General features: G+C 39.9%; 1 non-coding gene across 1 annotated transcript; it reads right to left on the minus strand.

Annotated features, from left to right (window-relative positions):
* Positions 1-6,369: 6,369 nt before the first annotated feature.
* On the minus strand, positions 6,370-6,473 carry LOC118621599. Its single transcript, XR_004957736.1, has one exon. It is a non-coding gene; the product is annotated as a U6 spliceosomal RNA (small nuclear RNA).
* Positions 6,474-25,019: the final 18,546 nt, after the last annotated feature.

Here is a 25,019-nt window from a genome sequence, read left to right on the forward strand (position 1 = left end):
CCTATATTGGGTGCATATATGTTTACCAAGGTTATATCTTCCTGTTGGATAGATCCTTTCAATATTATGTAGTGGCCTTCTTTTTCTCTAATTACGGCCTTCATTTTGAAATCTACTTTATCAGAAATGAGTATTGCTACCCCAGCTTATTTTTGCTTTCCATTTGCTTGAAAGATTTTTTTTCCATCTCTTCACTTTCAACCTATGTGAGTCTTTTGTTGTGAGGTGGGTCTCTTGTAACGAACATATATGTGAGTCATGATTTCTTATCCAATCAGCTACTCTGTGTCTTTTCATGAGAGCAATCAAACCATTCACATTTAAGGTGATAATTGATATGTACTTATTTATTGCCATTTTTGTTTAGTGTGGTTATAGTTTTCTCCCTATTTCTTCTACTAATTACAGCAGTCCTCTTAGCATATCTTGCAGTGCTGGTTTGGTGATACTATAGTCCCTTACCCCCTTTTTTTTTTGTCTGGAAAGCTCTATATTTGACCTTCTATTTTGAATAATAGCCTTGCTGGATAGAGTAGTCTTAGATTCAGATCCTTGTCTTTCATGACCTTGATTACTGTTTCTGTTTCTGTGTTTCTGTTAAGAAGTCAGCTGAGAGCCTTATGGGGTTTCCTCTGTAGGTAACCTGTTGCTTATCTCTTGCTGCCTTTAGGATTCTCTCATTGTCTTTAAATTTTGGCATTTTAATTACTCTGTGTCTTGGTGTTGACTTGTTTGGGTTTTTCTTACTTGGGGCTTTTTGTGCTTCTTGAACTTGAATTCCTTCTTCCTTCACCAAATTAGAAAATTTTCTGTCACTATTTCTTCAAATATATTCTCTAACCCTTGCCCATTTTCTTCCTCTTTGGGGACTCCTATGATGAGAATGTTATTATGTTTACAGTTGTGTCTCAGTTCTCTTAAGCTGTCTTCCTGTTTTTTTAATTGTTTTTTCCTTTTGGTTTTCTGATTGGTTGATTTTTTTCTACCCTGTCTTCTAATTCACTGATCTGATCCTCAGCTTCCTCTACTCTGCTGTTTAGTCCTTCCAATGTGTTCTTAATTTCTGCTGTCATTCTTTATTTCCACTTGGTTGGTTTTCAATGTTTCTATATCTGTACTTACGGTGCTGATGTCCTTACTCATGCTGTTGAGCTTCCTCAAGATTATGGCTCTGAACTCTACCTGTGATAATTTGCTTAGCTGCATTTCATTCATTTCATCTTCAATAGAGTTCTCCTGTTCTTCATTTGGGATTTGTTTCCTTGTTTCACCATTTTGGCTATCTCAGTGGGTTCTGCCAAATTTTCCCTGTAGTATTGGTGTTCTGCTGTTTTGGCTCTCTCTTCTGGGTTTGAATGAGCCTGGTTGGGCCCACGTTAAACACTACTGTCAAGTCTTACTTTCCTGGGTAGATTTTCAAGCCCTGGAAAGTTCAGTTATTCTCTAGCTTTTTCCTGGTGGCTAGTAGTCTTAGTTACTCAGTGCCTTGGAATGTAGCCCTGGTGTTATGCATAAGAGGATTTCCAGAGGGTGGGATAGATACTGGTTGTTAATGAGCCTCAATCTGCATTTCTTTGCCTCACCCAGGAAGGGCTGAATCTCTGAGGCAGGGGGGCTGCTGCTTTTCCCAACAGGTTTGGGAAGGAGCACACTGACACTGTCTTTTGTGGCCACAACTCAGCAAAAACTCTGAGTGCCCTCCAAATTCTGGGTGTCCCCACAGAGTTCCAGCCCAGTATGCCCTCCCTCTGCCATAGCCCCCAGGTGAGTGGCTGTGGCTATTTTAGTGCTCTGTCCTGGCTCTCTGTGTGCTGTGGAGCAGACTTTGTCTTTATTCCCCAAGGGGGCTCCTCACAGCTAAGACTGCTGCTGTCTGTGGGCTCCAAGCCCACCACCTTCTCGCACCTTTGCAGATCCTACCAGTGTCCCTGGTTATATGGTCCTGTCCTGTTGCTTTTCTGTTGCTTTTTTTTCTGAGGATTTGTCTTTATTTTAGTTGTAATTCCTGTTTGGTCCTGGGAGATTGTCTGTGTAGCTTCTATTCACTCCTCTTCCATTTTCACATCTTCTATGACTATCTTGTGTGCAGCTGGGTCGCATAGGCCTTTTTGGTGCCCCAGCACCTTGCAGGTCCCGTGGGTAACTGGATCACACAGTCCCTTTGGGGACCCAGCTCTGTGCCTATGTTATGGGCTGCTGGGTTGCACAGGCCTCTCTGGTGCCTCAGCACCCCGCAGGTCCCATGGCTAACTAGATGGTGCAGTCCCTGCTTGGTCGCACAGGCCTCTCTGGTGCTTCAGCACCCCACAGGTCCTGTGGGTAACTAGATCACACAGTTCCTGCTGGGTCCCACAGGCCTCTATGGTGTTTCAGCATCCCACATATCTTGTGGGTAATTAGATGGCACATTCCCTGCTCGGTCACACAGGCCTTTCTGGTGCCCCCGCACCCTGCAGTTCCTGTGGACAGGCAGCTGGATTGCACCAGGCCCTCTTGAGCTTAAGCTTCCCATTGTACTTTTGAGCTACTGGACAGCACAGGCCTCTGTGGAGCCCCAGGTCCTGCTGCTGGCAGCTGAGGAGTGCTGCTGCCCTATAGGGCTCAACTCCTGCTCAGCTTTTGCTGTAGTGTTTGGGGATGGGTCTCAGCTGCTGACCTGTTCTTCTCCCCACCCCCTTGCCCTCTGGTAATCACCATACTTTTGGCAGTATGTTTGTTTGTTTGTCACTTAATCCTTTCACCTAAAAAATATATTCAGATCTTGTTTTAAGTACTTCAATAATACTTTATTATCTGATTTATAAAAAATCCTTTGTCTTTTTTTGTTAAATATAATCTTTTGAATTTTCAAATGAATGAAATATTTTTCTTTCTATTTTTGTTTTAATACGACTGTGTTAAAAACATGTATTTATCCTATCTCTATCCATAAATTTTTAAAAAGTTAATTTTAGGTATTTTCTTTTTAACTCCAATATATTATTTTTGCCCTTATCTTTGAATGAATTTCGACTTGTTATAGAATTCTAGATTGAAATGGTTTTCTTCATAACTTTAAAGGCATATACATATATATATATTTTTCTAGTACTCAGTGTTACTGATGAACCTGGTACCAGGTGGATTCTCATTTCTTCATAGATGGTATTTTTCTTTATCTATTATGTTCTGGTATTTTATAATGTTTGTATTTGGTCATTTACTCTGTTGGAAATCAAATGAACCATTTTATTTTGAAAATTTCTCTTTTTGTTCAACTCTATAAATTTTCTTTTAAAAAATATATGTCTTGTCATTTCTTTCATCCTTTTTTTCTGTTTTTATTTTCTTGAACTCTTCTTAGCTTAACATCGAGTCTCCTGAATTGATTTCCTAGGTCTCTAATTTTTTCTTTTCTATTTTCTAGAAACCTGAATTTGGGCATAGTCCCTCCCCCCTGCCCCAGCCAAACACTTTCACAGCTACCCTACATGAAATGTATGTTTGCTGTATACCAGTAAAATGTAGGGGTGTTGGTTCCATAGCAAAAGCTGACAAAGATAATCTGTATATTTCTTTATCTTTTTTCAATATATACTGATATATTAATTACTTTTAAAATTCTTCAATATGTCTATGTTTCTAATTGTACCTCTTTTGATAAATGTCTGTGTTTTTATTTCTTTGGATTTCTTTAATTTTTCTGAGGACACTAATTAGATTTTTAAAGTTATCTCTAGTTTTGAATTATATCTGCTTATCTTTTGGTCATCAGTTCTGTCAATTGATAACTGCACAAATAGAATTGAAAATAAAAGGATAAGAAAAGGTAGAGCATGACTACTGTAAGCACAAGAAAGTGGCCTTACCAATACCAGACAAAATAGATTTCAACCCAGAGAATGGCCAGAGATAAAAGGGACATTTATCATAGAGTGGGGTAGGTTTTTTGTTTTTTGTTTTTTGTTTTTTTACTATCTGGCAGGAGATAGATATTTTGTTTTCCTTTTTTTTAAAAAAATTTAATTAATTAATTAATTTTTGTTACAGATGTTTCTCCTTTTTCCCCCACTGATTCCCCCCTCCCCATCCCTCCTCGCCCTGTCCCCAGCTTTGTTGTCCATGTCCACTGTTCATACACACATGCATATAAGTTCTGTGATTTATCTCTCCCCCCACCCCCTCTTCTGGGGATTGTCAGTCTGTACCCCACTTCCATGTCTCTGGGACTACACCATTCCTCAGACTGTTATGTTCATTATATTCCACAAATAAGTGAGATCATATGAAACTTGTCTTTCTCTGTTTGGCTTGTTTCGCTTAGGATGATACTTTACATGTCGTCTTGAAGGATAAGAGATCTTTCTTTCTTACAGCTGCATAGTACTCCATTGTGTATATGTACCATAGCTTTTTTATTCATTCATCTACTGATGGACATTTGGGCTGTTTGCAGAGCTTAGCTATTGTAAATAGTGCTGCTACAAACATGGGGGTATATATATTCTTTCTGATTGGTGTTTCAGGCATCTTAGGGTATATTCCTAGAAGTGGGATCACTGGGTCAAATAGGAGTTCAATTTTTAATTTTTTGAGGTAACACCATGTTGTTTTCCATAGTGGCTGCACCTGCCTGCATTCCCACCAGCAGTGTATTAGAGTCCCCTTTTCTCCACACCCTCGCCAACACTTGTTTAATGATTTGTTGAAGGCGGCCATTCTGACAGGTGTGAGGTGATACCTCATTGTTGTTTTAATTTGCATCTCTCTGATGATTAGTGATGTTGAGCATTTCTTCATATGTCTCTTAGCCATTTGTATGTCCTGTTTAGAGAGGTGTCTATTTAGTTTCTCTGCCCTTTTTTTCATTGGGTTTTTTGTCTTCCTTTTGTTGAGTTGTATGAGCACTCTCTATATATTGGAAATTAACCCCTTATCTGATATGTCATTGGCAATTATGCTCTCCCATACAGTGGGTAGCCTTTCCATTTTGATGATTGTTTCTTTTGCTGTGCAGAAGCTTTTGAGTTTGATGTAGTCCCATGTGTTCATTTTCTCTTTTGTTTCTGTTGCCTTAGGTGATGTATCAGGAAAATTCTGTTGTGTATGATGTCTGAAATTTTGTTGCCTACAGTTTCTTCTAGGATTTTTATGGATTCATGAGTCACATTGAAGTCCTTTATCCATTTTGAGTTTATTCTTCTGTATGGCGTAAGTTGATGGTCTAGTTTCATTTTTTTGCTTGTAGCTGTCTAATTTTCCCAACATCATTTATTAAAGAGGCTGTCTTGACTCCACTGTATGCTCTTGCTACCTTTATCAAATATTAATTGAGCATATTACCTTGGGTCCATTTCTGGGTTCTCTGTTCTGTGCCACTGGTCTACATGCCTGTTCTTGTGCCAGTACCAGGCTGTTTTGATTACAGTGGCTTTGCAGTATAACCTGAAATCTGGTTATGTGATCCCTCCAACTTTGTTCTTCTTTTTCAAGAATGCTGTGGCTATTCAAGGTCTTTTTTGGTTCCATATGAACTTTTGAAGTATTTGTTTTAGTTCTGAGATATATGTCATTGGTATTTTGATGGGGATTGCATTGAATCTATAGGTTGCTTTGGGTAGTATGGACATTTTAATGATGTTAATTATTCCAATCCATGAACAAGGTATGTGCTTCCACGTTTTTATATATTCTCTATTTCTTTTTTCAATGTCCTGTAGTTTTCTGCGAATAGGTCCTTTATTTCTTTGGTTAAGTTTATTCCTAGGTATCTTAATTTATTTGCTGCAATGTTAAATGGGATTGTTTTCTTAGTTTCTCTTTCTGTGAGTTCATCATTGGTGTATAAGAATGCCATTGATTTCTTGACGTTGATTTTGTATCCTGCTACTTTTCCAAATTCATTTAAGTCTAGTAAATTTTTGATGGAGTCTTTCGGTTTTTTTATGTATAGTATCATGTCATCTGCGAATAATGACATTTTCACTCCCTCCTTTCCAATTTGGATCCCTTTTATTTTTTCTTCCTGTCTGATTGCTGTGGCTAAGACTTCCAGTACTATGTTAAATAAGAGTGGTGAAAGTGGGCATCCTTGTCTTGTTCCTGTTCTTAAGAGAAATGCTTTTAGTTTTTGCCCATTGAGTATGATGCTAGCTGTAGGTTTTTCATATATGGCCTTTATTATGTCTAGATATGATCCCTCTATTTCCACATTGCTGAGAGTTTTTATAAGAAATGGATGCTGGATTTTGTCAAAGGCTTTTTCGGCATCTATTGTGATCATGTGGTTTTTATTCTTCATTTCATTTATGATGTATCACACTTATTGATTTGTGAATATTATACTAGCCTTGCATCCTTGGGATGAATCCCACTTGGTCATGGTGAATAAAAAATATGGAACAGTTCGCGAATTTGCTTGTCATCCTTGCACAGGGACCATACTAATCTTTGTATTGTTCTAATTTTAGTATATATGCTGCCGAAGCGAGCACGAATATTTTGTTTTCTGATCTGATCTTTCACTAAGAATGGAGCCCTATCTGCAGATCCTACTTTATGCAAGGATCTCAGATTTATTAATGGGTTGAGGGTCCCTTCTTTGTGTGACCACCAGTCCTGGTTTTCCTGGGTTCCCACTGCAATCACTTGCCAGCAGAAAAGTCTCAGCTTTTGTATTTACTTACTGCTAGTTTTACCATATAAGGCTAACTTTTTTGGTCTTTGGGGGATTTTTCTTGCTTTCTTTTGAGCTCGGAAACAGCCTTTTAAACCATATTAGTTGTAATCCATCCAGCATCTAGATAGTTTTCAGTAGGAGGGATCTTTTGGAATAGCTAGTCTAGTATAATACCTGAAGGCAAAGTCCTGTCTTGCTTTTTCAACTCTCGTTTCACTATTTACCAGTGACTGGCACATTAATCTCTCTGATCCTCATCTTCTTCACTTATAAAAGGAGATATTAATCTCTACCTCATAGTTTTGTGTCAAGTAAGCTACTAGAGTTTATATTAAAAATGCTTAGAAAGTGTCTGACACGTAGTAAGCACCTTACAAGTGGTAGCTATTTTTTTTTTAATATGTTTCACTTTATTAGTAAAAAATGATGTCATCTACATTGAATAAAGTGAAATCATAAAACATTTGCTGCAGGAGTTGGAAAATGACTGCTCGAAGGCTGGACACCTGTGTTTGTAAATAAAGTTTTATTGGAATATAGCCATGCCCATTTGTCCGTGTATTGTCTCTCACTGCTGTTGCATTATGGCAGATTGAATTATTGCAAGAGACCAATGAAAACTTAAAATACTATCAGGCCTTTAAAGAAAACGTTTGCTTGTCTCTGTTCTGGTTTATAGGAGCAAATGAATTTCAAGACTGAGCTGAATGCTAAGCTTCCTGAGGATTTATATAAAATCTGGATTGGATCTTCTATTGTACTGTATGTAATTTAGTTTTCAAAGTAATTCCCTTAATTACATCCCCTTTATTCCTTCATTAGCTTTAAACTTTTTAAACTTTCCACTGTCTTAAACTCTGAATGCCCCACTGACTCCTCAAATGGAGTATTTCTCAACTATCTTTTTATCTCTTCCGTGATTAACCCTTCTTTTTGCTATATCCCTTCTTTTTGATGGTCTCATTATTTTCATATCTTTTTCTTTTTAATTCTCACCCAAGGATATGTTTTATTGATTTTTAGAGAGACAGAAAGGGGGGGGGGAGAGAGAAGAGAGAGAGAGAAACATCGATCTGAGGGAGAAACATCCATCTGTTACCTCCCATCCAGGGACTGAACCCTCAACCTAGGTATGTGCCCTGACCAGGAATCAAACCTGTAATATTTTGGTGTATGGGGTGATACTTCAACCAACTAAGCCACAGGGCCAAGGCTATTTTCATATCTTTTATTGCTTCTCTTTTATTTCACCATTTTGCTTTACACAAAAACAAAAGGCATAAAATAAAATAATAAATGCATTCAATCAGTTTTCTAACTGTGACATTTCTTTTCTAAGTTAACTGTCATCCTTGAATCTGTTGACCTCCTTTCAATTGTAACTGCTTCTGCCCTAGCTTATATCTTTATTTATTCATGACTAAATACTCTTCCTGATCTGGGCTCATCTTTTCATTCCATCCTCATCTCTTACTATAATCTTCTTATATTTTAAACTCCATATTCTTGAGGCTTTTCAAACACCTTGCCTTCCATACCTTCATGCCTTTGTTCGTATGATTGGACCTGGAAGGGTGTCAACCTCTTCATTTCTCCGCTCATCAGTATGTTCCAGCTCCTCTTTTAAGGCTTAACTCACACTCTCTCTTCCTAGAATTATTTCACTGTCCCTCAAAGCAGAATTTCCTTCTCCTTTCTATAGCCAGTGCTCCCAGTATGTTAGAGTGCTGAACCTATTTATAATACATTGTATTATTGTCATATCTTTAAACATCTGTCCCTGCCACTTGCCTACAATCCACTTTAAGTTAAGTGTGGCATCTCATTTACCTTGGCAGAAGCATGTCCAATACAATTTTGTTAAATAAAGGAGCAAATTTAAACAGGTTCTAAATAATTTTCATCAAATTGTGAATAATTGCTCAGGCTTACATTTTTGGGTCTGATGACAGAAAAACAATCACAACCTCCCACACAAACACTCAAGACTCTTGGACTGAGCTATTGCCGACCTTGGATGGCAAATTTTTACATCCATAAATAATCCTGAGCAAGCTGCTCTGTGAAAATTTATTTTTCCTTTAGGGAGTGAGCAAGCCAAAGATGTTAATTATGAAAATGAACAGAAAAGTCATAATCTGTAGAATTATAGTTTAGAAATCTTGAACTTTGGCTAAAAATAAGTTTATTCAGACAGTTCTCTTTTACTCATGGTGAGCAGTATAAAAGCCTCGTGATCAAGGGTTCAGCTGATCATTGTCCACGGCATTTGGACACATATCACATAATCATCTTTACAAGGAAGGTGTCTATAAACACCGTTTCACAGATGGCTCAATCTGATGCTCAGACAGCTTCCTGGGGAAGGTGAGCTGGGTCTAGGGTGTGCTTGAAGCTCACCATGAAGCGTAGGTGATTTAGATGCGTGGATGACCTTTCGGCTGCTGTATGGCTTGAGCCCACTGGAACTGGATCTGACCTCGGAGTGGACTGTCATAGTTATGGTGTCATATTGAGTACAGACTGGGCGGGCGTCTGCTTTCAGCTCACTCGTGTGGTCGTTGGTGAGCCTCTCAGTCTCTCCACAGGGCAACCAGTAACTGCAATAGTACATTAAGAATTAATCATTGAGAACATTCAGTGAGATTGCTAATTTCAGTTTGCAGATGAGGAAATGAAAGCTGAGTATCTTTCCAAGGTCATCTAGCTAATAAGTGACAGAGTCAGGATTTGAACACAGTTCTGTTTCACTCATATGTATGTATTTTTTGTTGTTGTTGTTTGTTTTTTTAATTCTCACCTGAGGACATTTTTCCATTTTTTGTTTAGATAGAGTGGGAGGGAGAGAAAGGGAGTGAGAGAGAGAGAGAGAGAAACATCGACGAGAAAGGGACACATCAAGGGGCTGCCACCCACATGACCAACCTGGGCTGGGGACAAACTACAACCGAGGTACGCGCCCTTAGCGGAAACAGAACGCGGGTCTCTCTGGACCGCAGGTCAACGCTCTAACCGCTGAGCCAAACCAGCCAGGGCTGTATGTATTTTTAATCAGTATGATTTCACATTTCTGAGATATACATGCACATATACATGTGTTTATATATATATGCACACACGCTCATATATGTATACATTCTTTACAATATGTGGTAAAAATTGAAGTGGCTCACCACACATGGGGAACTCAGGAATTTTGATCTCTATCTGTGGAGGAGGAGCTTGTTTGACTATTGCTGTAACAGATTACCCTACACTTGTGGCTTAAAACAGCAACCATTTATTATTCCATAGTTTCTGTGGGTCAGAAATCTGGGAATGGCTTATCTGAATTCTTCTGGCTCAAAATTTCTCGTAAGGTTGCAGTCAGTCTGTTGACTGGGGTCACGGTGTCATGTAGAGTGTAGACCGGGAGGGCTTCTGCTTTCCGCTCACTCGCGTGGTTGTTGGCGAGCTGCAGTCTCTTACCACATGGCTCCCTTCACAGGGCTGCTTCGCAACACGACAGCTGGCTTCTCACAGGGCAAGCAATCCAAACGCAAGCAAGCGAGAGCCCCTCCAGACAGAAGCCACAGTCTACTATAATCTAATCTTTGCAAGTGACATACCATTATTTCTGCCACAGTCTATTCATTAGCAGTGAGTCACTGAGTCCAGTCCTCACTCAAAAGGAGGAGAATTAAGGGCACGAATACCTGGAGATGTGGATCATTGGGCCATCTTGGCTGCCTAACACAGGGACGTTTCTTAGTGTTTTTCATTATGAGTGTCTTCTAAGCCCATGCTCGGTTTCCTGGGCTCGGCAGTAGTTGTGTTTAGAATACTGCCTAATCACTACTGCAAGACATCAGACAGAAATCAATACAATATAGCATCACACATTATCATTCTGAGCAATTCTCACCGCTAGTATTTCTTTCTGATGACAGATCTGTAGGTGGTAAAGTATTCTGTTAAGATCAGTAAATTAGGTTATCATTACAAATGTCTTTGGCAAGACCAGAGGCTCAATAACATTTACCTATTTGTTACACTTAATGAGGTATTAAATAATATGTATCCATGTGTCCAATAGATATTGTTAAGAACAAAAATTATTCTAAGAAAATAGGTAGTGTGGCGTGGGTTAGGAGTTAGGAGACTGGGACCTAGTCCTTGTCCTAGCTGTGTGGACATGTTATTTAATCTTGCTGTTTCTCAGTGTCCTCATCTGTAAAACAAAGTAGTTGAACAAGAACAGGATTGACAACCTCACAACCTTCAGGGATCAGGCGGTTAATATGAGAGCATGAAACGTCTAAGGGATAAGACAGAAATGAGCAGTGGGTCTGTGACAACAGGAGAAAGCACAGACTCCCCAGAGGGGCCATTATTACCCTGGGAGGTATGGGCACAGTGTTGCCATCTTTTGAGTTTTCAAAAGAAGTTAAAAATCAAGACTTTTTTGTAACATTTTATTATTATTTTTTTTTAATATTGATTTTTTAGACAGGAAAGGAGAGAGAGAGATAGAAACATCGATCCGCTGCCTCCTGCGTGCCCCCTACTGGGGATCAAGCCTGGGACCTCTCAATCTATGGGATGATGTTCAAACCACTGAGCGACATCAGCTGGGCCTTTTAAATTTTATTTTTAAAATCCTGTATAGGTCAAACACTATTTATCCTGTGGGTGATCAGTTTGAAATCCTTGAATGAGCATATTTTTAAGAGCTTTTCAGTTAAAAATATATGTTTCTGTTTTTCATTTAAAAATATAAACTTAAGAATACTGTAATGTAGAACATACTGAATACATTGTAAGACATCTCATTTATAATATTATTATTGTAGGTACACATAAAAATAGTCTTTGTCTTCCTTTAGGTAGTTTGTTTTTCCAACGCTCCAGTTGGTTTAGAAAAATCTACATTTCTGCTCCAAGGAATCAATAAAGAACAGTTAATGTGAAAGACACTTCTCATTTCATTTATATTTGACCCTTAGTGCTGCAAGGGAAATAGAACAGGAATTACAAAATGAGAAATTTAAATGAATCTTGATGCTATCTGATAGGAAATCTTCACCACCTCAGGTCATGGACTCAGTGATAACATCTATCTAATACTTGTTAAAATTAAGTCATAAATTATATTCATAAAGATTTTTATAAATAACCTCACTCAGGGTCAATGTCAACAGAAGAAATTAAAAAAGCAATTGCGAAGGCTTGAAGAATGAGCTCGTGGGTCTCGGAATTGACTGCGTGATTGTCAGGACCCAATTTTTACTTAATAAACACACAAATGCCTTCGTTAATATTGACACAGGGAAGTTAAAGGGAGATACTCTTTATGATAAAATGTCATTTTGGAAGAATTAATATGAAGATCATGCAAACAGACTTGAAATGGGAAATTCTGGCCCCTGCAAATGTGGAAGTGATATTTGGGAGGCAGCTATTTCTAGAAGGTTCTGTGCATCTTTTTAATTGGTTAGGTGAAAGGGACTACGATTGTACTAATTTCAGGGAAACTGTTGTCTTCACTGATTTCAGGCTTCAGAGAAAGGACACCGAACCCCCGTGAAATACGTCGCCTTTTCTGCCTTCGTATCAACAGCCCTGCAGGGAGGATAGTGCCCAGCATAGGCCTGCTCCAGGATCAGAGTTCGCTAATCCTCCTGGACGCGGACTCCTGTCAAACTCCTTAGACTGCACTGTGGGTTTTGAGGCTGTTTAGCAAAGAGATTCTCAGCATGAAATTTGTACTGAGACCTCCTGGGTTTGCCTCCTGCTTGTTAGCTCTGTGGCATTGGGCAAGCTACTTAACACATCTCTCTGCCTTGGCCTTTTCATCCATCAAATGGGGTTAATTCTTGTATATGAAATTGAGGATTAAATTAGTTGATGCATATCAAGTATCAAAAGTACTCACAACACACAGTAAGAATTCAGTCTATTTTAGCAATTATTGTTATCACTGTTTATTCTCCCTGATACTTTTACAAACTTCTCTCCTTGCTTGCCATGCCTACTACATCTACTGCCAATTTCAGGCGCCAAACTTACTTCAAGCTCTGTATTTGTGATTAGGAGAAGTTCTGTCTAGTCATCCCCTTCAAAATCATCAGTGGGTCAGAATTGGTTACAGGTGGCAGGAACCTGGATTATAGTTAATAGAAGAAAGGGCTCCAGGATTCTGTTTCAGGGAACTATCTACTGCAGAGCTCTGTATGTGAACCCCAAGATTCTGGCAATAGGATACTATCACTGACATGGATCTTAGTATGAAAGATTCTATGGTAAGGTTCAAATCTCTCTCTCTCTCTGCAATGAGGGAGAAGCACTCACTTCTATTTCTAGATTTAGCTCATGTTTCACCATCTTTTAAAATGTTTTGAGAGCCATAGAATCAAACATGTCCTCCTCGTTGCTGTCACTATATCCTGAGCCAGTTTTTATCCTGGGAACTACATCATTTTAGTCCAACATCTATGTCCATGTCGATCTCCTCTACTTGTGTGTCCCTTGAAGGTATCTCCAGTACTTAACACAGACCTGGCATAAAATAGACCATAAAAAATGCGTCTTGAGCAAGGATGAAGAGCAGGTTGATTACCAGGAAAATGACTCTGTTGGTGAGGACTTTTGTTTTGTTTTCTTAGAGAGAGAGGCAGGGAGAGGAAGAGAGAGAGAGACACTGATGTGAGAATGAAACATTGATTGGTTGCCTCTTGCATGTGCCCCAACCGGGGATTGAACCTACAACCTGGGTATGTGCCCTGACTGGGAATTGAAACTGTGACTTTTCGGTGTACAGTACGATGCTCCAACCACAGTGTGCTGGCCAGGGCAGTGAGTACTTTTGATAGCAGAACATTTGTTTATTCAAACTGGATCAGATATCATTTTCTAGGAAAGAGGTAACTTGAGCCATATGTCTGAACACAAACAAAGTGATTCTTAGGAAAGTTACTGTCACCTGGATTTGGTACAGCTGAATTTAACAATACTTGCATAGGGTTATCTAACTCAAGACTTTGTGAAGACAATTAAAGGATTTTATTTTTGAGAATGTACCCAAATTGTACAATGAACTTGTTCTGTTATTAATATTTAGTGTAAGCATAAAATCACATGCACACGCACACACACACACACACACACATCTGCACACACACACACACACACACATACATCTTATGTAGAAGGGATTGGGGTATGGTGTTAAATTACCAAACTTTTACTATAATACACTGAACACCTTAACTAGGAAGGTGGTATTTCTTCTGGCCTTATTAGAGTGGTCTCATCTTATTAGCGTGGTCTCATCTTTGGAGTCCCTGGTTTTGGGTCTCTAACTCATTTGACCCCATTTGGAATCTCACATTGGCCTTCCAGTCTAGGATCTTCCTTGTATCTGTGCTAATATTTTCAGTGTGAACATGTTTTGGCCACATGGTCAATAATGCTTGAGTATAAATTCTTCTAGTTTTTGTTATTTGATGATAATCTGAGTAAAAGTCATTGCTATTTCTGTATCCAGTTGTTATTACAGAACTAAGTTAAAATAGTTAAGGAACAGTGAGTCTTTCTAAAGTCTTTAAATAACCTAAAATGTTCACAGCCTACATATACCTTCTAAAGTGGTTGTGATATCAATTGGGAATGAAGAGTATTTTCCAGGTTGACTGATAATTGTAAGATTGTTTACATTATTCAAATACTTCCTTTTTAAACTCTGTTTTCTGTCTGTCACTACAAAAGCATCATGATGACAGAAGCTGAGGTCAAAGTCATCTTCTACGGTGTCTGTTATAATATCTTGGCTGAAGATGACATGGTTGGACCTCTGTGAATTAATGGTTTTACACCGGCCACATGTGGTAACATAATTTTGGCAACTAACTAAGCAATTTTCCATTGAAAGCTTTTACTCTTTGGGTGGAACAAGGATATTAACAGAAGAAAAAAAAAAAAAGGAAAGGCAGTGTGGTGCTGTGGGAAGTGTGGATTTGGAGTCAGGCAGAGCTGGCTTTGAATTCCAGGGTCCTAAAGGCCTCTCGGCCATTCAGTCCATTAACAAGCGATGTCACACTGGGCAAGTTACTTATCCTCTATGAGCCATAGGGTTCTTATCAATGATGAGTGATTAATAAATAGTGCCTATCTCATAAGATTGTGACATTAAATGAGATTATATGAAATCTCAATAAATGTTAGCTTAAAAATTAAAACCCAATCAATCATTGAGGACTTTGAATTAGATCCTTTCTACTCTGAGCTTGAAGCGGAATTGAGTAAGGAGGCAGGTGGAAGAAAAGTCAAGTGGCTGCAACAAGACTAAATGGCAGAGAGGCCTTCAGGATAGGGAATGCCATGAAGAGACAGGAAAAATAATAGAACATTGGTGCTGGGTCACAGAGCCAGAGCTAGCCTGTTTACCCACATTATCTTTTTTTATTTTTATAACCTTTGAGGTTATACATTCAGGCCACTGTGAAAATAAGAAAAATAGGGCTCTCTTAGAAAGGGGGGAAGGGACTTGGGGAATATGTAACAGGAAAGTGACAAAACTTGAGTGATGGAATAGAGATTGATCTAAAGGTCTTGCACTGGGCCATAGTTTTTCTCCGGGGAAAGATATGAGAGGATATTATTTTAGAGGTATCAGTCCATATGTAGTGATGTGATAGTCTTTGTCTCTAAGGAAAAGGGTCCAAAGAAAGATTTCTACAATTTCTCCAGGTGTTTTACAAAAGAGATGATTTCTTAGATAATTTAAGAGATAATATATTATTGATTTCTAGTTTTCCCCCCTTTTTTCAAAATTGCCCAAAGGGAAAATGTCAGGCTAAAATGTACTTAGGCACTTGATCCTTTTAAAATAGCTCGATGCCAGCCCCACCACCCACCAGACTGCCATTGGAATTAATGCGTTTCCGCTATGTGCCAAGCACTGTGCCAGGCCCAGGAAATATATAGGTGAACAAGGCAATGTAGTCTTTGTGCCAAAGGACTCTCACTCTAGATGGGAAGACAGACCTTAAATAATTACACAGATAACTCTGTAATTACAGTAATGAGAAGAGCTATGGAAGAAGAGTGAAGGTTATTAAGGTAATTATAAGAGAAGGAATAACTACATGGAGGTGAGGAGGGAATTTTCATCAGAATCTGTCCCAAGGCTATGATATTTCAGCAGAGACCTGCAAGATGAGTAGAATGTATCTATTTGAAGAGGAAGGAGCTCTCCAGGCAAGGCACATACTTGTCTGTCATTTGGCATGTCGTTTCCTGATTTTGTTGTTGTTGTTGGACACCTGCTCATGCTTTGATTTTGGTAGCAGTCTCACTCTACTCTGAGCACACTCCATTAAGAATAAGAGGTGATTGACTTAGGCTTCAACCAGTCACTATTCCTTCCTTGCCTCTTTCACTGCCGCTGGAACTGGTTCAGAGCTTCATCTATATTGCCTTCTCCATGCCACTTAGATTTTGCTTTCTTCTGTCTGCTTTCTGTTTGCACATTAAAATCGAAGAGGAAGAGATTTTAGAAAAATACATTTTTCATTTTAGAAAATGCTAGTTATATTGAAGAGTGGTTCCCTGAGATGCAGAGCAAATTTAAATTGCATCTCTTATTTGATATGACTGCTGGTGAACATAAGAAAATAGCATCCATTTATTAAGGAAGCCATGTGCAAATGCAGGGCATGTTTGCAAAGGCTTATTATAGTACAAGAGGCAATTGCTGCTTTGTTTATTTGGTTTGTGGCTAAGTCATTACAATGCTCCTCTTCTATAAAAGAAAATGTATGTAGACTGAGATGTCTCTGGCAGCATAATTGCTTCCATTTTATTTAAAGATAATCCACATTTTGAAAACCATTGTTGCAGTGGATGTTGCTTATTTTGGGCAGTCCAACATCTATTTGCCCTACTGTTGGAAACATCACTCCAATATTCTTTGTAGTATTATATTAGTTAAACTAATGCATATTGTTGCAATGCCTAAGCATTATAAAAACGTATTTCTCACTCATGCCATAGTCTAATGTGGGTGTTCCTGGCTTCAACTTTCTCATTCAGAGATTTCTGCTTCTTCCATTTTCTTGGCGCTGACATCCTCTAAATTTTTAGAGTCCTTTACTTTTAGCTGAAGAGTGGGAAAAATAGAGAGAATTAAATGTGGGATAATGTTATGGGCAAGGCTTTCATGCTATTTGTTATAACTCAGTTACATGACTGCACCTAGCTGCAAGAGAAGCGGGGAAGTGCATTCTAATCACCTGTGTGGGAGGAAAAGGAACTAGCAATCTATGCTGCAGCTATCTATCTCTTCTCATATTTTAGGGGATGCTGACTCAACCCAAAACAAGATACATCATGTGGCTCAGTCCTCACCCATTCTGTTTAGGATGGACATATGACCTCAGCTAGTTCAATCAAACTTGGATTCCAGACTTTTAGTAGAGTGGTTAGGTGGCATACTCTTCCATAATGTAGATAACCAAGGGAAAATGTAGTTCTCTGGCAGCCATCCTGAGATGAGAGGAGAGGTTAGTGGAGGTGCCTTAGAGATTGAAGCCAACACCTAAAAGTGAACCCAAATATAGACACACAGAAACCAGATTCTGATCATTGTTTTATGTGTTGGATCAAGCATTTTCTGAAGCCATATCTAGTTTTTTAGTCAGAGGAGCCAGTTAACTCCCTTTTTAAATTTAATTCAGTTTGAGTTAAGGTTTATGTTCTTAAAATTTTACAGTCTTGCAGATTACATTATAAGTGATACAACCATACAAAGAATTAGAGAATACATACTATTTATGTGACTTTATTTGGTGCATGATTGAATTGGAGAAACAGGCTGTTTCTTAATTTAAGGTATTGTAATTACATCTGATTACACACTGGCTCGTTCAGCAAAGGCTTTATATTGTGTGCCTATTGTGCTTTTTAACCTCACCTGGGGCAATTTCCATTATAAGCACTGCGTTCTCTGCTGGGCACCATTTTGACTTCCCTCTTCTTGGCAATATTTCAGTGGTGGCACTATTTTCAACTCATATTTATTGCATAAACTCAATTTAAGTAAATTGAGTTTTAAACAAAACCAGAGTAGGGCAGGGATCAAACTTCTCCCCATGGTTACACACATGTAGGTGAGCATATTCAGAATTTTTATTGAACACTTCCTAAGAACTAACAATTAGTGCAATGGTGTGCCCAGAGATGTTCATAAATGCCAAGGTAAAGCACAGAAATTCAAATATGCAATGTTATGGTAACAAAGGCAGCTTTCAGGTTTCTTTGTGACTGAAGAGTAAGCACCCAGCCAGAGGATGCGTGGCCTACTTTATTAGTTAGGATATAGATTCAGCTATAACAAAATAGAATGTTTTAAACAACATGGAAGTTTATTTCTCTTTCACAGGAAAATTTGAGCTGATATGGCTTTGCTCTGTGAATTCATCAGAGACCCAGGTTCTTTCCATTTTGTTGCTCTTGTATCACTAGGATGTTGTTCACAGGGTCCAAGTTGGCTCAGCAGCAGTCTGCACATCAGCTAGGGTGAATATGGAAAGGGAAGGAGAGGAATTATTGGTTGGAATAGACTAGATTGTGTTATGGTAATAACCATCTTCAGAATATCAGTGGCTAAATTTTTGTTCATGTGATATGTTCTTTTACAGGTCACTTGGAGTTCTGTTTCATGTTTTTCTCACTCAGGGATACCAAAGAATAGACCTGCATCATCTGAAGCATCACTAGGGACTGTGGTAGGAGAAGAGCAGCTGGAGAGTCGTGCATCAGCAGTTAAGTGACTTTGTCTTTCACCTATTGACCAGAACTGACCACATGGCCACATTTAACATCAAAGAGTCAGGAAGCACAATCCTATAGTAGAATGTAAGTGAATAGTCCTAATTACCACCACAGAGGGCATGCTCCTTCAAAGCATGATCTGAACATCACACACATCAGTTCTTCTCACATCCTATCAGTAAAACTCCGGCATATGGTTTCACCTAGCCAAAAAGGAAATTGGTAAACAGTAGTCTTCATTTTCGTTACAGTGGTTATGATTTTCGGCATTTCTATTTGAGTTCTTAGAGTTTCCATCTCTCTGTTGACATTGTATCTATTCTTCCATTTCATTAGAGACTTACCATAATACAGTGATACCTCGGTTCTCGAACGCCTCGGATTTCGACCAAATCGGTATTCGACCAGGAGATTCGAGAAACTTTTGTCTTGGAATCCGAACAAATATTTGGAACTCGAACTTCCGAGATGAGCCGAGTTGAGCCGAATGGCGTTCATTCGGCCCAGCGCGCCTTGCTCGCGTCATCAGTGTGAGTGCAGAGAGAGAGTCACGCTTTGTGGAGAGAGTCACGCTTTACACTGAATTTAACCCTTAGACATACTGTACACTTTTATTTCTTGTTGAGACTTATGTTTTTCTACATATTATATACAAATTAGGCCAGTAAATAGGCATTTTCTGGGGCTTGGAATGAATTAATCCAGTTTCCATTATTTCCTATTGGGTTTCATTGCTTCGGTTCTCGAACAATTTGGTTCTCGACCGTCCTCCTGGAACGAATTATGTTCGAGAACCGAGGTATCACTGTAATCATAGTTTACCTGTTCTGATAATTCAAAAATATCTGTCATATCTGAGTCTGGTTCTTTTGCTTGCTTTGTATCTTGTGTTGTTTTTTTTATCCTCACCTGAGGACATTTTTGCATTTATCTTCAGATAGAATGGGAGGGAGAGAGGTAGGAAGAGAGAGAGAGAAACATTATGTGAGAGAGACACATTGACTGGTTGACACCCACACGACCCCAACCAAGACTGGGGACAAACCACAACCGAGATACGTGCCCTTAGTGGGAACTGAACCCGGGACTCTCTGGTCCACAGGCCAATGCTCTAACTGCTGAGCCAAACCGGCCTGGGCTGTATCTTGTGTTTTATCTTATCTTTCAGCATGCTTTGTAATTTTTTGTTGAAAGCCAAACATGCTATAGTGGTTAATAGAAACTGAGATAAATAGGCCCTTTGTGTGAGGTTTTATGTTTTATGTGTATTTCACTAGGAGATGCTCTGTTTACTGTTTGCATGAGCTGTAGGCAGATGAGGCTTCCATTGTCTCTAGTGTACTTGATTTTTCTCCTCAATTTTCTATGGGTTTCTTTAGAAACTTTTTCTTTTTTATCCTTACCTGAGGACATTTTTCCATTTTTTGTTCAAACAGAGTGGGAAGGACAGAGAGAGAGAGAAACATCAATGTGAAAGGGACACATCGAGTGGCTGCCACCCACACGACCCAACCAGGGACATGAAAGGGACACATCGAGTGGCTGCCACCCACACGACGCAACCAGGGATGTGAAAGGAACACATTGAGTGGCTGCCACCCACACAACGCAACCAGGGCCAGGGACAAACTGCAACCGAGGTACATGCCTAAGGGAACTGAACCTGGGTCTCTCTGGACCGCAGGCTGACACTCTAACCACTGAGCAAACCGGCCAGGGCTCTTTAGGAACTTCTTACACAGAGTACTAGCCTTGCACTTCTCTCAGCTGCAGTCTTCCGTTGTTATCCAGGCGCGCTGTTGACGCAGTGGTAAGGTGTGGGAGGAGGGACAGCATCCTTATGATCCACAGTCTGCTGGCGAGCATGTGCTCCTGGGCTGTGGCCCTCCAGGTACTTCCCAACTTTTTATTTTCCTTACCTAAGTGAGACAGGCAGGGTGGGGTGGGGAGGGTTCTAGAAGTGGGTATTTTATTTCTCCCACATGAGTTAGGCTCTGATAAAGTAGCTTATCTTAAAGGCATACAAAGAAGATGAAGCTCTGGGTGTATTTCAAACTGGCTACATTTCCCCTCCCCCTGCTGGAAGCACAAAAGGAATTTTTTTTTTCAAGTTTTACCCTGAGAACTTGATGGGGCTCCTAGAGGTAACACTCACAAAAGAATGAGTGTCCTCCATAAGACTGGGCCCCCAAGAGTGTTTAACTCTCGCAGTAGTCCACACTCGGCCTCCAACAGTTCGTCAATTACAGTTCAAGTTCTACCCACTTGTGACTCCAGCAGCTTCTCCTCCGGGGAAGTTGTGATTCTCTGTATTTGTCTGTCTCTTTAGTTTACAGGGCATTGGTTTGTCTCAGGACCTCAAGACTCTGATGGGTCTAAGTAGAGTTATTGATCTTCACTCTGTTCGGCTTTTTTCATGTTGTGGAGAAGGGAGTGACAACTCCCAACTTATTTACATGACAGTTTAACGAGAGGGCAAGAATTGTGGAGGTGAAGCAGTACAGAAGCTGACCTTGTCCTAGTCTTCAGTATAAATAGGGAAGGCTTCGAATGGAGGAGAGTTTGAGGACAAAGATTTTTATTACCTGGCTGTGGCCAGAGGACAACCGAATTATTGGAAAAGCGATGGAAGTTGTGACAGAGACTGCCAGTTGACTATCCATTTTCTCCGCCTTACTTTGTAACCTGGATTTTCTATGTGGCACATTGTACTCTACCTAAAAACCTACCTTATACAGCCTTCTGGTCAATAAACTATGAACAAAAGTTTTGTGCTGTACTTATAGTAAGTTTCCTTAAGCATTCCTTTCCTTCCTTTTTCCTTTACCCTACTCCTTGGAATGTGGATGTGTTAGCTGGATCTCCAGCAGTCATTTTGGGTCATGAAGATAGGGGAGGAGTGTCACACTTTAGGTCTGGGGGAGCAGTGAGCTAGAAGGAACTTAAGTCCCTGAGAAACATAAAGCTGCAATACCATCCCTGGGTAATTCAGCCCAAGGCTAGTTTTATATGATATAAATAAGTGTCTATCTTATTTAAGCCACTCATTTTCAGGGTTTCTATTTCTCCTAATAAAACCTAACTTTAACTGATATAAAACTTACCCAAGATTATAGCAGGGGGGAAAATAGGTCTAAGGGGCAAAAAAGAATAAACTTGATTTCTCTGGAGTCTAACTCATTCAGTAAACCAGTTATAAAATAAGAAACTCACAGCTGAGCAAGTTCTCCTACCCACAGAAAGAAAGCAGAGGAAACTGTGTTCACTTCAGGTCTTTTAAGAAGCAGACATCAACACGCGATTAAATACATAAGAATTTTATTAGGAGAAACACATGAATGAGAAAATAATGAGGAAGCCAGGTAAGACTGGAAGGGCCATCAGACTCCTATGCAAACATGATCTCCCGGAAAGAGGGGAGGGCATAAGGTTGAATGTAGGTATGACAACCTGCCATGCAGTCGAAGAAAGGTTAGGCAAAGCCATCAGGAAGACCTGGAGCCCACGCTGACCCTGGGAAGAAGCCTGTGTCTCCCAGAGATGGGTCTGTCTTACTATTCCTGCCCCACTCAGTCCCTGGCTGGGGCAGCCCATGCAAGGCATGGCCTCACACAGGCCCTGCTGAGATGGTCAGAGCTAGCAGCAAGAGCCCTGTCAATTACCCTCCTTCAACTGAGAGCTCTGTGAAGTGCCTTCTCATGGCCATCTCAGAATCTAAGAGTAGGATGCTCAGCTGTGATGCTGCATCAAACAAAATAACCTAATGACTTCAGAGATGCCTGGGTTGAATGATATAGACATCAGCAGAGAGAGCACAATTCAGAAGAGACCAGGAGGACAGTGATGAGAAAGTAAATATGTCCAGTACTGTCAGATATTCCCATTATTTAGGATTGCACAATAATTTAGAACCTTATCTCATTACTGAATACATGCTGCCTGATGTTTTTTTTCCTTGTAAAGGATCCTAGGGATTGGGGTGTTTATGACCTGCATGATATTCTTATGTTTATTTCTGCCAGGACAGGAGGTTTACTAGTCCAGTTTGTTTTCAGGCAGCCTGTTGGGTAATGGGTACAGATAGCACCGGTTCCCAGACACCTGCCATCCCTCAGTCAGAATATTCTGTGTATCTTCTCCAAGAATTCTGGCAGGTACATTGTATCAAACCTACAATTGAAATAATGGAAAATATTACCACAAAACACCGACTTAACTCTATGTTTACTACTAAAGGTATTTGTTTCATTCTAGATATTTAATAAGTATCTATTAATTAAACAAATAAGTAAATATTTCTTACTCCAATTGTTATAAATGGATTCAATTATGATAGCATTCAATATCTCTCTACAGTTGGTCAATTACTTTGAAGACAAAGTATGGGCACAGTGAGTACAATGCATTCAAATATTTAACATACTCTAGTGGTTAAAACGTAAAGCACTAGATGAGACATCATGAACCCCGAGTTCTACTCTTGGTTCTATCAAGAATAGTTATAATTAACATTTACTGCATGCTTACACTATGCTAGGGACTTTATACATACTATCTTGTTTTGTTTACACAGTAAAGCTATGTGGAGAGAATAGCGGGGGTGCCTAGTTTTCGACCAGGTTCACTGTTGAGGTCGCTCTTCCTTGGCACACTTCAATACGATATTCCCCAGCACACTTGCTTGTAGCAGTGGGTCTGCAACAGGTTCTGAGCCATGGAGGAGAATGTAAGTGCTGTGTGCTCCTTCTGGGTCAAGGTGAATAAGAGCTCGTGTGTTGTCTCCACACACTCTCCTCTCCATCCACTGCCTGAAGCAGGGATGGGGTCCTAAAAAAATAGCAGAGCCATGGGATAAAAGTTATCTTTCTTAGCACTATTTCACAGAGGAAGAAACGGAGGCTAGAGAGATCAAGTAACTTACATGGAGTAGGCAAGTGCCGAAGTCACGATGTGATGACGTAATTTAACATCTTCATAACCACTAAGTAGACAGCTAAGTCTCTGTATCAGTTGTAAATGGAGATATTAAGACTTTCTTATAAGCATGTTATGAGGATTAATGAATTAACATGTCAAAAAACCTATAGAAAACATAGCACAATATAACTAAAAATAATAGGAGTGTGTGTGTGTGCGCGCGCACACATGCACACCCATGAGCATATTTGAAATTTTGTCACGTCAAGGCTGCTTTTTTATAAACGATCTGTGGCTGGAGCCTCAGAATCTTTTCATCACCCGAGGATTTCTGTTCAGTGACATTTGTTGGATAGGATTTGACCTGTTGTATGAATTATGTCTTTCATCTAAGGAGACTGTTTAGATACTAATTTGCTCTCTTGCTTCTAAGCAGCCGGGAATGGGGAGAGGGTCAGGCAGCTCCTAGAGCTGTGTTAGGACAGTGTCGGTTCCTGGGTCCTAAGGAAGCTGTGTTCATCCCTCCTGAGGAGGAGGAAGGGCAGCCAGCCTTAGGATGGCGGTGGCTGGTGAGCCAGTGCACAGCCCTGCAGGACTTTCCTGAGTGTCAGGAAAATGCAGTCAAGATGACAACTCAGAGATAAGACTGTTTGATTTTTATTTTGAATAAAAACATTCTGAGGCAGCGTGATGTAGAAGACCGAAAGTCAGAATAGCAGGAGTTGAGCCTTTCGTTTAACTAATCTTTGCACTTTGGTGTGCTTAATAATTGCTATAAACTTCAGTTTTCTTGTCTGTAAAATGGGAATAACCCTGGCTCTGACTACATTCCTAAAATTGTTTTGAGGATAAAATGCAGTTACACTCATGAATTGCACAAATGGAAGTCCTTGTAGTTGCTGAGACATTGTTGTGATTCAGAGCCTGCAGCACCTGAAAGAAGAAACCCCATACTTGCAACATGGAAGAGGTGCTATGTCTTTTCACCAGCGCAGTCTGCTCACAGCATGCTTGTTGAAAAAACTCCTGTCTTTGTGGCAATTGGTTCCGCACTGAAGATAGGCCCATGGATGGTGCAGATGTTACCCTGTGAACTTAACTAGAAAGGTCAGCAAAGATGGGAAAGAGCACTGATTAATTTATTAATTAGTTTGCTTGTGTGTTAGTTCAACATTTATTAAGAGCCTGAGAAGTGTGTTGGGCACTGGGGACAAAAAATGGAATAAGACAGAGTCTTGATCTTGCTAAGAGTTCCTCACCATAAATTGAGGAAAACAGACACCTTGGTGGCTATTTCATACAGAGGTGTAGTAGGTGCAATGAGAGAATTAAGTTAAAGGGACTCTGGAAGAACAGAGGAGGGGTACTTAGTATGTCCTGCAGGTTGGATGTGGAGATCAGGGAAGGCTTCTTGCAAAGGGTGACATCTTGAGTCTTGGAGCATGAACAAAAAATACTCAGATAAAAGGATCTGGGGAAAGTAAGGAAAGAAGGGCATTCTGGCCCTGGCCAGTTTGGCTCAGTGGTTAGAGTGTCGTCCCTCGGACCAGAGAGACCCGGGTTTGCTTCCTGCTAAGGGTACATACCTCTGTTGCAGTTTGTCCCTGGCCCTGGTTGGGGTTGTGTGGGTGGC

Source organism: Molossus molossus, unplaced genomic scaffold (genome assembly GCF_014108415.1).
Source record: "Molossus molossus isolate mMolMol1 unplaced genomic scaffold, mMolMol1.p scaffold_m16_p_1, whole genome shotgun sequence".
Classification (NCBI taxonomy): Eukaryota; Metazoa; Chordata; class Mammalia; order Chiroptera; family Molossidae; genus Molossus; species Molossus molossus.